General features: G+C 45.6%; 1 long non-coding RNA gene and 1 other non-coding gene across 5 annotated transcripts; both read right to left on the bottom strand.

Moving 5' to 3' along the window:
• Positions 1-10,188: 10,188 nt before the first annotated feature.
• LOC111591055 (small nucleolar RNA snoR60) lies at positions 10,189-10,263 on the bottom strand. Its single transcript, XR_004856818.1, has one exon. It is a non-coding gene; the product is annotated as a small nucleolar RNA snoR60 (small nucleolar RNA).
• A 136-nt stretch (positions 10,264-10,399) lies between these two features.
• Positions 10,400-12,453, bottom strand: LOC103645751 (uncharacterized). Of its 4 annotated transcripts, none has more exons than XR_561790.4 (6): positions 11,834-12,453; positions 11,573-11,753; positions 11,162-11,330; positions 10,897-11,020; positions 10,534-10,690; positions 10,400-10,433 (listed from the first exon to the last, which is right to left on the bottom strand). It is a non-coding gene; the product is annotated as an uncharacterized lncRNA (long non-coding RNA). The 4 variants fall into 4 exon arrangements; XR_561791.4 differs by having other exon boundaries at positions 10,897-11,009; XR_561795.4 differs by having other exon boundaries at positions 10,413-10,467; positions 10,569-10,690.
• Positions 12,454-12,490: the final 37 nt, after the last annotated feature.

Here is a 12,490-nt window from a genome sequence, read left to right as displayed (position 1 = left end):
AATTGAACTAGTTTGCATAATGTAAGTGTAAAGGTTGCTTGGAATTGAGCCAATAAAACTACTTACAAGATATGCATGGAATGTTTCTTTCTTATTTAACATTTTGGACCACGTTTGCACCACTTGTTTTGTTTTTGCAAAACCTTTTGTAAATCCTTTTCATAGATCTTTTGCAAATAGTCAAAGGTAAATAAATAAGAGTTTGCAAAAGCATTTTCAAGATTTGAAATTTTCTCCCCCTGTTTCAAATGCTTTTCCTTTGACTAAACAAAACTCCCCCTAAAAGAGATCCACCTCTTAGTGTTCAAGAGGGTTTTGATATACCATTTTTGAAATACTACTTTCTCCCCCTTTTGAACACAATAGGATACCAAATGATAAAGACTTTTGGAAAGCACTAAGTTTTTGAATTTGGTGGTGGTGGTGCGGTCCTTTTGCTTTGGGCTCATTTCTCCCCCTTTTTGGCATGAATCGCCAAAAACGGAATCATTAGAGCCCTCTAAGTAAGTTCTTCCCCTTTGGTCATAAGTAAATGAGTTAAGATTATACCAAAGGCGAAATCCGGTCCTTTTGCTTTTGAGTTTTTTTACTCTCTCCCCCAAGGATGAAGTCCTTTTCCTTGATGCTCATTTCTCCCCCAAAGAAGAGAGAGTTGCTCGGAGTGGTGGCGAAGTATGAGTTACGGAGTGGAAGCCTTTGTCTTCGCCGAAGACTCCAATTTCCTTTCAATATACCTATGACTTGGTTTGAAATCGACTTGAAAACACATTAGTCATAGCATGTAAAGGAGATATGATCAAAGGTATTCAAAAGTGCTATGTGTGCAAGCTTAGCAAAAGAAATTTCTAGAATCAAGAATATTGAGCTCATGCCTAAGTCTGGTAAAAGATTGTTCATCAAGTGGCTTGGTAAAGATATCGGCTAATTGATCTTTAGTATTAATGTAAGAAATCTCGATATCCCCCTTTTGTTGGTGATCCCTAAGAAAATGATACCGAATGGCTATGTGCTTAGTGCGGCTATGCTCGACGGGATTGTCGGCCATTTTAATTGCACTCTCATTATCACATAGCAAAGGGACTTTGGTTAATTTGTAACCGTAGTCCCGCAGGGTTTGCCTCATCCAAAGCAATTGCGCGCAACAATGTCCTGCGGCAATGTACTCGGCTTCGGCGGTGGAAAGAGCGACCGAATTTTGCTTCTTTGAAGCCCAAGACACCAAGGATCTTCCCAAGAATTGGCAAGTCCCTGATGTGCTCTTCCTATTAATTTTGCACCCCGCCCAATCGGCATCCGAATAACCAATTAAATCAAATGTGGATCCCCTAGGGTACCAAAGCCCAAACTTAGGAGTATAAGCCAAATATCTCAAGATTCGTTTTACGGCCGTAAGGTGAGCTTCCTTAGGGTCGGCTTGGAATCTTGCACACATGCATACGGAAAGCATAATATCCGGTCGAGATGCACAAAGATAAAGTAATGAACCTATCATCGACCGGTATACCTTTTGATCCACGGACTTACCTCCCGTGTCGAGGTCGAGATGCCCATTAGTTCCCATGGGTGTCTTGATGGGCTTGGCATCCTTCATCCCAAACTTGGTTAGAATGTCTTGAGTGTACTTCGTTTGGCTGATGAAGGTGCCCTCTTGGAGTTGCTTTACTTGAAATCCTAGAAAATACTTCAACTCCCCCATCATCGACATCTCGAATTTCTGTGTCATGATCCTACTAAACTCTTCACATGTAGACTCGTTAGTAGACCCAAATATAATATCATCAACATAAATTTGGCATACAAACAAGTCATTTTCAAGAGTTTTAGTAAAGAGTGTAGGATCGGCCTTGCCGACTTTGAAGCCATTTGCAATAAGGAAATCTCTAAGGCATTCATACCATGCTCTTGGGGCTTGCTTGAGCCCATAAAGCGCCTTAGAGAGCCTATATACATGATTTGGATACTCACTGTCTTCAAAGCCGGGAGGTTGCTCAACATAGACCTCTTCCTTGATCGGTCCATTGAGGAAGGCACTTTTCACGTCCATTTGATAGAGCTTAAAGCCATGGTAAGTAGCATAGGCCAATAATATGCGAATTGACTCAAGCCTAGCTACGGGTGCATAGGTTTCACCAAAATCCAAACCTTCGACTTGTGAATACCCTTTGGCCACGAGTCGAGCTTTGTTCCTTGTCACCACACCATGCTCATCTTGCTTGTTGCGGAAGACCCATTTGGTTCCTACAACATTTTGATTAGGACGTGGAACTAAATGCCATACCTCATTCCTCGTGAAATTGTTGAGCTCCTCTTGCATCGCCACCACCCAATCCGAATCTTGGAGAGCTTCCTCTACCCTGTGTGGCTCAATAGAGGAAACAAAAGAGTAATGTTCACAAAAATGAGCAACCCGAGATCGAGTAGTTACCCCCTTATGAATGTCGCCGAGGATGGTGTCGACGGGGTGATCTCGTTGGATTGCTTGGTGGACTCTTGGGTGTGGCGGTCTTGGTTCTTCCTCATCCTCCTTTTCTTGATCATTTGTATCTCCCCCTTGATCATTGCTATCATCTTGAGGTGGCTCGTCTTCTTGATTTTGCTCTTCATCATTTTGAGCCTCATCCTCATTTTGAGTTGGTGGAGATGCTTGCATGGAGGAGGATGGTTGATCTTGTGTACTTGGAGGCTCTTCGGATTCCTTAGGACACACATCCCCGATGGACATGTTCCTTAGTGCGATGCATGGAGCCTGTTCTTCACCTATCTCATCAAGATCAACTTGCTCTACTTGAGAGCCGTTAGTTTCATCAAACACAACGTCACAAGAGACTTCAACTAGTCCAGTGGACTTGTTAAAGACCCTATATGCCCTTGTGTTTGAATCATAACCAAGTAAAAAGCCTTCTACAGTTTTAGGAGCAAATTTAGATTTTCTACCTCTTTTAATAAGAATGAAGCATTTGCTACCAAAAACTCTAAAATATGAAATGTTTGGCTTTTTACCGGTTAGGAGTTCATATGATGTCTTCTTGAGGATTCGGTGAAGATATAACCGGTTGATGGCGTAGCAGGCGGTGTTGACCGCTTCGGCCCAAAACCGGTCCGGTGTCTTGTACTCATCAAGCATGGTTCTTGCCATGTCCAGTAGAGTTCGATTCTTCCTCTCCACTACACCATTTTGTTGTGGCGTGTAGGGAGAAGAGAACTCATGCTTGATGCCCTCCTCCTCAAGGAAGCTTTCAATTTGAGAGTTCTTGAACTCCGTCCCATTGTCGCTTCTTATTTTCTTGATCCTTAAGCCGAACTCATTTTGAGCCCGTCTCAAGAATCCTTTTAAAGTCTCTTGGGTTTGAGATTTTTCCTGTAAAAAGAATACCCAAGTGAAGCGAGAATAATCATCCACAATAACTAGACAGTACTTACTCCTGCCGATGCTTATGTAAGCGATCGGGCCGAATAGATCCATGTGTAGGAGCTCCAGTGGCCTGTCAGTCGTCATTATGTTCTTGTGTGGATGATGAGTGCCAACTTGCTTCCCTGCTTGGCATGCGCTACAAATCCTGTCTTTCTCAAAATGAACATTGGTTAGTCCTAAAATGTGCTCTCCCTTTAGAAGCTTATGAAGATTCTTCATCCCAACATGGGCTAGTCGGCGGTGCCAGAGCCAACCCATGTTAGTCTTAGCAATTAAACATGTGTCGAGCTCAGCTCTATCAAAATCTACTAAGTATAGCTGACCCTCTAACACACCCTTAAATGCTATTGAATCATCACTTCTTCTAAAGACAGTGACACCTATATCAGTAAAAAGACAGTTGTAGCCCATTTGACATAATTGGGAAACAGAAAGCAAGTTGTAATCTAATGAATCAACAAGAAAAACATTGGAAATGGAATGGTCAGGTGAAATAGCAATTTTACCCAAACCTTTGACCAACCCTTGATTTCCATCCCCAAATGTGATAGCTCGTTGGGGGTCTTTGTTTTTCTCATATGAGGAGAACATCCTTTTCTCCCCGGTCATGTGGTTTGTGCACCCGCTGTCGAGTATCCAACTTGAGCCCCCGGATGCATAAACCTACAAAACAAATTTAGTTCTTGACTTTAGGTACCCAAACTGTTTTGGGTCCTTTGGCATTAGAAACAAGAACTTTGGGTACCCAAACACAAGTCTTGGAACCCTTGTGTTTGCCCCCAACAAATTTGGCAACTACCTTGCCGGATTTGCTAGTAAGCACATAAGATGCATCAAAAGTTTTAAATGAAATGGCATGATCATTTGATGCATCAGGAGTTTTCTTTCTAGGCAACTTGGCACGGGTTGGTTGCCTAGAGCTAGATGTCTCACCCTTATACATAAAAGCATGGTTAGGGCTAGAGTGAGACTTCCTAGAGTGAATTCTCCTAATTTTGCTCTCGGGATAACCGGCAGGGTACAAAATGTAACCTTCGTTATCCTGAGGCATGGGAGCCTTGCCCTTAACAAAGTTAGATAAGTTCTTTGGAGGGGCATTAAGTTTGACATTGTCTCCCCTTTGGAAGCCAATGCCATCCTTGATGCCAGGGCGTCTCCCATTATAGAGCATGCTTCTAGCCAATTTAAATTTTTCATTTTCTAAGTCATGCTCTCTAATCTTAGCATTTAGTTGGGCTATGTGATCATTTTGTTTTTTAATTAAGGCTAGGTGATCATGGATAGCATCAACATTAATATCTCTACATCTAGTACAAATGGAAATATGCTCAACATTAGATGTAGGGGGTTTGCAAGATTTTAGTTCAACAACCTTAGCATGCAACATATCATTTTTAGTTCTAAGGTCGGAAATAGTAGCATTGCAAACATCAAAATCCTTAGCCTTAGCAATTAGTTTCTCATTCTCATTTCTAAGGCTAGTAATGGAAACATTTAACTCATCAATCCTAGCAAGCAAATCAACATTATCATTTCTAGGATCAATGCAAACATGAGAATCTACCTTAGTAATTAATTTAGCATTTTCATTTCTAAGGTTGGCAATAGTGTCATGGCACATGCTTAGCTCACTAGATAATTTGTTACATTTTTCTACTTCTAGAGCATAAGCATTTTTAACCTTAACATGTTTCTTATTCTCCTTGATTAGGAAGTCTTCTTGGGAGTCCAAGAGATCATCCTTTTCATGGATGGCACTAATTAGTTCATTTAATTTTTCCTTTTGTTCCATGTTAAGGTTAGCAAAAAGAATGCACAAGTTATCCTCCTCATTTTTATCATCATCCTCATCACTAGATGTTTCATATTTGGTGGAGGACCTTGATTTTACCTTCTTTTTGCCGTCCTTGGCCATGAGACACTTGTGGCCGACGTTGGGGAAGAGAAGGCCCTTGGTGACGGCGATGTTGGCGGCGTCCTCGTCGTCGGAGGAGTCGCTTGAGCTTTCGTCGGAGTCCCACTCCCGACAAACATGGGCATCGCCGCCCTTCTTCTTGTAGTATTTCTTCTTCTCCTTTCTTCTTCCCTTCTTGTCGTCGCCCCTGTCACTGTCACTAGACATAGGACATTTTGCAATGAAGTGACCGGGCTTACCACACTTGTAGCAAACCTTCTTGGAACGGGGTTTGTAGTCCTTCCCCTTCCGTTGCTTGAGAATTTGCCGAAAGCTTTTGATGATTAGGGCCATCTCCTCGTTGTCGAGCTTGGAGGCGTCAATTGGTTGTCTACTTGGTGTAGACTCCTCCTTCTTCTCCTCCGTTGCCTTGAAGGCCACCGGTTGCGCCTCGGAGGTGGAAGGCTCGTCAAGCTCGTTGATCTTCTTGGAGCCCTTAATCATGCATTCAAAACTCACAAAATTCCCGATAACTTCCTCGGGGGTCATTAGTGGATATCTAGGATTCCCACGAATTAATTGTACTTGAGTGGGGTTAAGGAAAATAAGAGCTCTTAGAATAACCTTAACCACTTCGTGGTCATCCCATTTTGTGCTCCCGAGGTTGCGCACTTGGTTCACCAAGGTCTTGAGCCGGTTGTACATGTCTTGTGGCTCCTCCCCTTGGCGAAGACGGAAGCGACCGAGCTCCCCCTCGATCGTTTCCCGTTTGGTGATCTTGGTGAGTTCATCACCCTCGTGCGCCGTCTTGAGTAGGTCCCAAATCTCCTTGGCGTTCTTCAATCCTTGTACTTTGTTGTATTCCTCCTTGCTTAGGGAGGCAAGGAGGATGGTTGCGGCTTGGGAGTTGAAGTGCTCGATTTGGGCCACTTCGTCCGTGTCATAGTCCTCATCCCCTATTGATGGTACCTGTACACCATACTCAACAACATCCCATATTCTTTTGTGGAGAGAGGTTAGATGAAATCGCATCAAATTACTCCACATAGCATAATCTTCACCATTAAAAGTTGGTGGTTTGCCTAATGGGACGGAAAGTAAAGGTGTATGTTTAGGAATGCGAGGGTAGCGTAGGGGGATCTTACTATACTTCTTGCGCTCTTGGCGCTTAGAAGTGACGGAGGGCGCATCGGAGTCGGAGGTAGAAGTTGATGAAGTGTCGGTCTCGTAGTAGACCACCTTCCTCATCCTCTTGTGCTTATCGCCTTTCCGATGCGGCTTGTGGGAAGAAGATTTTTCCTTCTTCTCTTTGTGGTGAGAAGAAGATTTCTTCTCCTTCCCTTTGTTGGAGGAGCTCTTCTTCTTCTCCCTCCTTTTGGTGCGGGACTCTTCCGATGAAGTGCTCCCGTAGCTTGTAGTGGGCTTTTCGCCGGTCTCCATCTCCTTCTTGGCGTGATCTCCCGACATCACTTCGAGCGGTTAGGCTCTAATGAAGCACCGGGCTCTGATACCAATTGATAGTCGCCTAGAGGGGGGGTGAATAGGGCGAAACTGAAATTTTCAAATATAAACACAACTACAAGCCGGGGTTAGCGTTAGTAATAATAAATGAGTTCGCAAGAGATGGCGCAAAACAAATCACAAGCAAATAAGGAGAGTGACACGTGGATTTGTTTTACCGAGGTTCGGTTCTTGCAAACCTACTCCCCGTTGAGGAGGCCACAAAGGCCGGGTCTCTTTCAACCCTTCCCTCTCTCAAACGGTCCCTCGGACCGAGTGAGCTTTCCTTCTTCTCAATCAACCGGGAACAAAACTTCCCCGCAAGGGCCACCACACAATCGGTGCCTCTTGCCTCGGTTACAATTGAGTGTTGATCACAAGAGCAAAAGAGAAAGAAAGAATGCGATCCAAGCGCAAGAGCTCAAAAGAACACGGCAAATCTCTCTCGCTAGTCACTAAAGGCTTGAGTGGAATTGGAGAGGATTTGATCTCTTTGTATGTGTCTAGAATTGAATGCCTAGCTCTTGTAAGTGGTTAGAAGTTGGAAAACTTGGATGGCAATGAATGTGGGGTGGTTGGGGTATTTATAGCCCCAACCACCAAAAGTGACCGTTGGCTGGAGGCGTCTGCTCGATGGCGCACCGGACAGTCCGGTGCACACCGGACAGTCCGGTGCCCCTGCCACGTCATCACTGCCGTTGGATTCTAGCCGTTGGAGCTTCTGACTTGTGGGCCCGCCTGGGTGTCCGGTGCACACCGGACATGCACTGTTTGATGTCCGGTGCACCGGTATGGGCAGCCCTGACGTCTGTGCGCGCTGCGCGCGCATTTAATGCTGCGCAGAGAGCCGTTGGCGCCGCAGAGAGCCGTTGCTCCGCTGGCACACCGGACAGTCCGGTGCACACCGGACAGTCCGGTGAATTATAGCGGAGCGGCTGTCGCGCGAACCCGAGGCTGATGAGTTCAGGAGGCCGAGCTTCCTTGGAGCACCGGACATGTCCGGTGCACACCGGACAGTCCGGTGAATTATAGCGCGCCGACTTCCGAGAATTCCCGAGAGTGAAGAGTTGGAGTCTGAGTCCCCTGGTGCACCGGACAGGTACTGTTCATTGTCCGGTGGCACACCGGACAGTCCGGTGCGCCAGACCAGGGGTGCCCTCGGTTGCCCCTTTGCTCCTTTATTGAATCCAAAACTTGGTCTTTTTATTGGCTGAGTGTGAACCTTTTACACCTGTATAATCTATACACTTGGGCAAACTAGTTAGTCCAAAGATTTGTGTTGGGCAATTCAACCACCAAAATTATATAGGAACTAGGTGTAAGCCTAATTCCCTTTCACTCCCAAAGTGGCCCCATTTGCACGCCCTCTTCTGACGCTGCAGGTGCTTCAGCAGCCAGCCAGGACCGCGGCTGCTTGCCCTCGGTTGGCTTCCGTCCCACAGCCAACTTCAGTGATCAAGGTGGAGGCGGCTCGAAGCTGGTCGTGAACGGCATACAGCAGCGTGTTTCCACCATAAGGTGAAGAGAAGTGGGCACGACACCATTCCCAGGCGCGCACTGCCTGTGGCAACTCATCCTTGGCTTTTGAAACTATGGATATGCAATGGACATGTAGCTTTGAGTTCCTCAGAATAACCAAACGTGAAGAATATGCAAAGTTCCTCAGAATCAACAATTATCTGCTAACAATCATGGTAAAAAAACATTAAGATGCCATTAGTAATACAGGAATTTAGCTGCTAACAATTATCTCTAGAGGGTCTAAACAAACGATAAATTCAACTATCAAAGCTCACATTCTCAACGTTATAATCAAATACCTTTGTCTTACTTCACTTTTAGAGACCTGTAGCATAAAAAATGCCATACAAAGCGAGTTATCCGTTGCCTTGCCTGTCGTGCCGCCCCATCACTACCCCCTAACGAGCAAGTGGTGTCCATCGAGCACATATGCTCAAGCGCTCAGCCTCTTTCCTGTTCTTGCCACGACGCCTATAAAGCCATCACAAAGCACTTGGACGATGGATGAATTTGCATTTGGTAGTTACAAAGAAATATGTGTGTATATAATAATCATGGATGAAGTGGCCACCCGACCACATTTCAATTTTTTCTTTTGTGATTAACAACTCCTCTGTACTAACCAATTAATTTTGGTTGAGAATAAATTGAGAAGCTCCTATATTTAAATTAATAAGTACAAAGGCAATAGTTTAAAGTTCAATTATCGCATGAAACATCAAATTATGTATGCAAAAAAAGATATTTTTTGTTGAGAAGAAATTGAGAAACATTATCTGGATCATATTTAGATATATGACAGAGTTTCTGCATTTTGATAGCTAGACTGTCAACTGCTATTTATGCTGAGAACTGTTAGCAAAACAATAGTGGTTCAACCATTCTCAACCTCCTTCTGATCTCTGTAGCTAACAAATACCCACTCCATTCCAAATTATAAGGACCTGAGCTGGTTGGAGGTATGGGTGTAAAGTAAACCCCCCACACCCAGGTTCAAGTCCTCTTTAGATCACTTGCAAGAGAGAAGTTGATGAGCAGATGATGGCCTTGACATGAATATGCATGTTTTAGGAAAAACGAATGACAGTAAAGTTTTCCATTCTATTAAAAATGATAAATTCTGAAGTCTAAAGCAACTGAGGGTTCAACATATCACTTGTCCAATTTAACACTTGTAACTACATCTGTCACCAGTTTTAAAATTGCATATCTGTAATACAACATAATCACAAGACAAAGAAGTTGTAAAGCCGTAAAGGTAAAGAACCTGCATCTTTGTGACAGATGCAGTTTGCCTCTCCAATGCACGTCCTAATCTACGTCCTGATCAAACTATGACCTACACGACGTGACTGATGATGCTAAATCACTTATGGTTCACAAAAATATCTACACCAGCTAATCAAAATTTAACAACAAAACTACATGAGCAGATAAGACTAAAGTTTTATTTGGATGCAGTAATTGAAGCTGGACTATCAGTAACAGAAGCTTATTTGAAACATATGGTGCCTTTCAGAAATGTAATAGAGGAGTAATAGTGTAAACATGATCCTCGCTGGAACGCATTGCATTTAGTCTATGGGATCATCAAAGTAACCCCTCACTAAAGAAATCTTGAGTGTGACAATTGGTCTACTTATAAAACTAATTGGACAGATGAAGACTAAACAGTGAGACAAATTTAATAAGTCTAATTAAGCATATATATTAATACTCGTAAGTAATATTCAAGCATTCAATGTGATGTGACACAGGCTAAATTTTAGTCAGGGGGACAAAACAACCCCTCACAGCAATTCTTCATCCTTAAAATGGAAAGGGAAAGTAATTGACTAAACTGCATTTAACTGTGCATAAGCGCATCAGAAACTCGAATTTGCATCATCCATTTAGATGTCCTGAAGGGGAATCCGAGTAAGATCATCATTTACGGAGCTCAAAGCCAAGGATGTTGTCTCAAGATAACAGAACATAACGGTGCATCCAATACTCAGTTATAACCAAGTTCTTGTGGACTGAATCTCAACAGAATAAATTTCAGATTCTAAATAAGGCTACATATAACATACTAAATTTCAGTTAGTACATTTTCAGCAGGAGTAGCTAAACATAGGTAAATGCTTCAGAAGATAGTTAACTGCGATAGTTTCAGAAAAAAGTTGGACCATCGACAATTTTAGAAGACCAGTACGCATTTACTGACCACAAATGCAGAAAGCAATGTTGTCATTGATGCACCTATAAAGCCTTCCCACGTTTTCTTTGGAGAGAGCTTGATCAGCGGTGTTTTCCCAAAGAAGATGCCAAAGAAATATGCAGCAACATCATTGATAGTAATTAACGAAGCTGGGAGGATGAATCTACAAAAGCATCATCTTCATGTCAGCTTACAACTAATTACATAAGGCACGGCTGAATGTGGGACCTGAATCAGATTTCAAACCAACATCCAGGCATAGTTTACCTATCATGTAGTTTGGCAAGTGCACAGTCTCAACATGTATGCAAAACAAAATGATCAAGACTCTAGGAATTAACTGATCGATGCCATGACAGGCAGGATTACCAAGAAATGCTTAGCTTTTACTGTGCTCGTCCTCACACGGTGAGAAGAGCAGCTGTGGCATACCAATTGCACAAGAGCCAGCTAGATCCCACACGAGTGTTTTCCACCACAACCTGTGTAGAGACTAAAAAATTTAAATGCAATGAGCTCACAAGATTGCCATTGGCGTTGGAGTCCACTGAATAAACATGTGAATCCGACTGTGGTGCCTCAGGCACAGAACCATGTGGAACTGAAACTGTGTGAGAAGGATCAATGTTTACACCTGGCAGAGAGTGGGTGGAAGAGTACAACACAACATGCCTCTAAAGAACATCTGCTCCTCTGTAAGTGCCCACACTGGTGTGCCGGAAGGGTTCCCCATCCTCAACAACATTAGGGGGAATCCCTTGTTCTGGTACCGCCATACTTTTGCTACCATGAACCATCCTCTTCTGAAATATGCGAGAAAATGCACCAAATTAAATGGGATAGGATGGGATGGGATGCGATGTCATGGGCTTCATGATCCTCCCATCCCCTCTCTCTACGGTCTCGGCGGCAAGGGAAAGGAGCAGGAAATGAAAGGAAGCAAGTCAGATTTTGGGGTGATGGCGATCCAACAAGTGAAGTCGCGTGGGGAGATGGAAAATGAGTGGGAGTGGGAGGGAGGGAGATGGGTAGATAGGCGAGTTACCTCTACGAACAATGCTGCGCTGGCGCTGGCGGTGAAGCAATCGGCGAAGGAGATTGCGAATGCCCCGTCGCCCGTCATGCCGAGGATGGCAGTGTCCTCGTTGCTGTTCGTGGTGGCAAAGTCGGAGTCGGAGGAGTGGTCGGTCGCCGTGTCAGAGGTGGAGGGCTTCGACGGGAGGAAGCTGTCGAAGGGAAGCATCAGAGGCTGGAGGCGGGGGAGGGATACCAAAGGGGAGGTGGTGGACGGTCGGGGGAGGGATACCAGAGGGAGGCGGTGGGCCGTCGTGTCCGGTTCGCCGGTTCCCACTGACGCCACCGAGACCGAGGCGCGCCCGGGCAAGCTGATGATGAGCCTCTCGCCCGACAGCCTATCGGGGTCGTGGTCGGGGTCCAACCATACACCGTAGCGACCTCAGCAGCCACGGCGCCGGCTCCGGGTCCGGCCAGATTTACCGCCCTGTGGCGCGCTCCGGCGGGTTCGAGCCGGCAGACTGCCATGAGCCGTCCGCAGGAGGAGGACCCGCTCACCTTGCTCAGCCTCTCGCTTCCCGGCACGGACCAGCGGTCTCACCACCACCGCGCGCGCAGCCATTTCCAGGAGCTTCCGGCGTCGCCGCCCTCGCCCTGCCTGCCTCATCCTCCGCCGCCGGCGGCACCTCCCGAGCCCTCGGGCTACCAGTTCAACCCCGAGTCCATGGTGGCGATGTAGGGGCTGTGGATGACGACGCGGGGTGAGGTGTGTGTGCGCGTGTGGGGGTGGGGGCGGAGCGGGCGCAGAGCGCAGCGATGACGACGCCACGCGAGCGTGGAGCGGGGCGGCGAGGACGGGGGTGGGGGCGGGGGAGCGGCGCTGAGGCGGGGATTGGGGTGGGGGTGCGTGCAAAGGGCTGCGGCGCGCGGGTGGGTGCGGATTTCGCGG

Source organism: Zea mays, chromosome 2 (genome assembly GCF_902167145.1).
Source record: "Zea mays cultivar B73 chromosome 2, Zm-B73-REFERENCE-NAM-5.0, whole genome shotgun sequence".
NCBI classification, from domain to species: domain Eukaryota; kingdom Viridiplantae; phylum Streptophyta; class Magnoliopsida; order Poales; family Poaceae; genus Zea; species Zea mays.
Note: the sequence above shows the minus strand (reverse complement) of the source record. Positions and strands in the feature narration are given on the sequence as shown.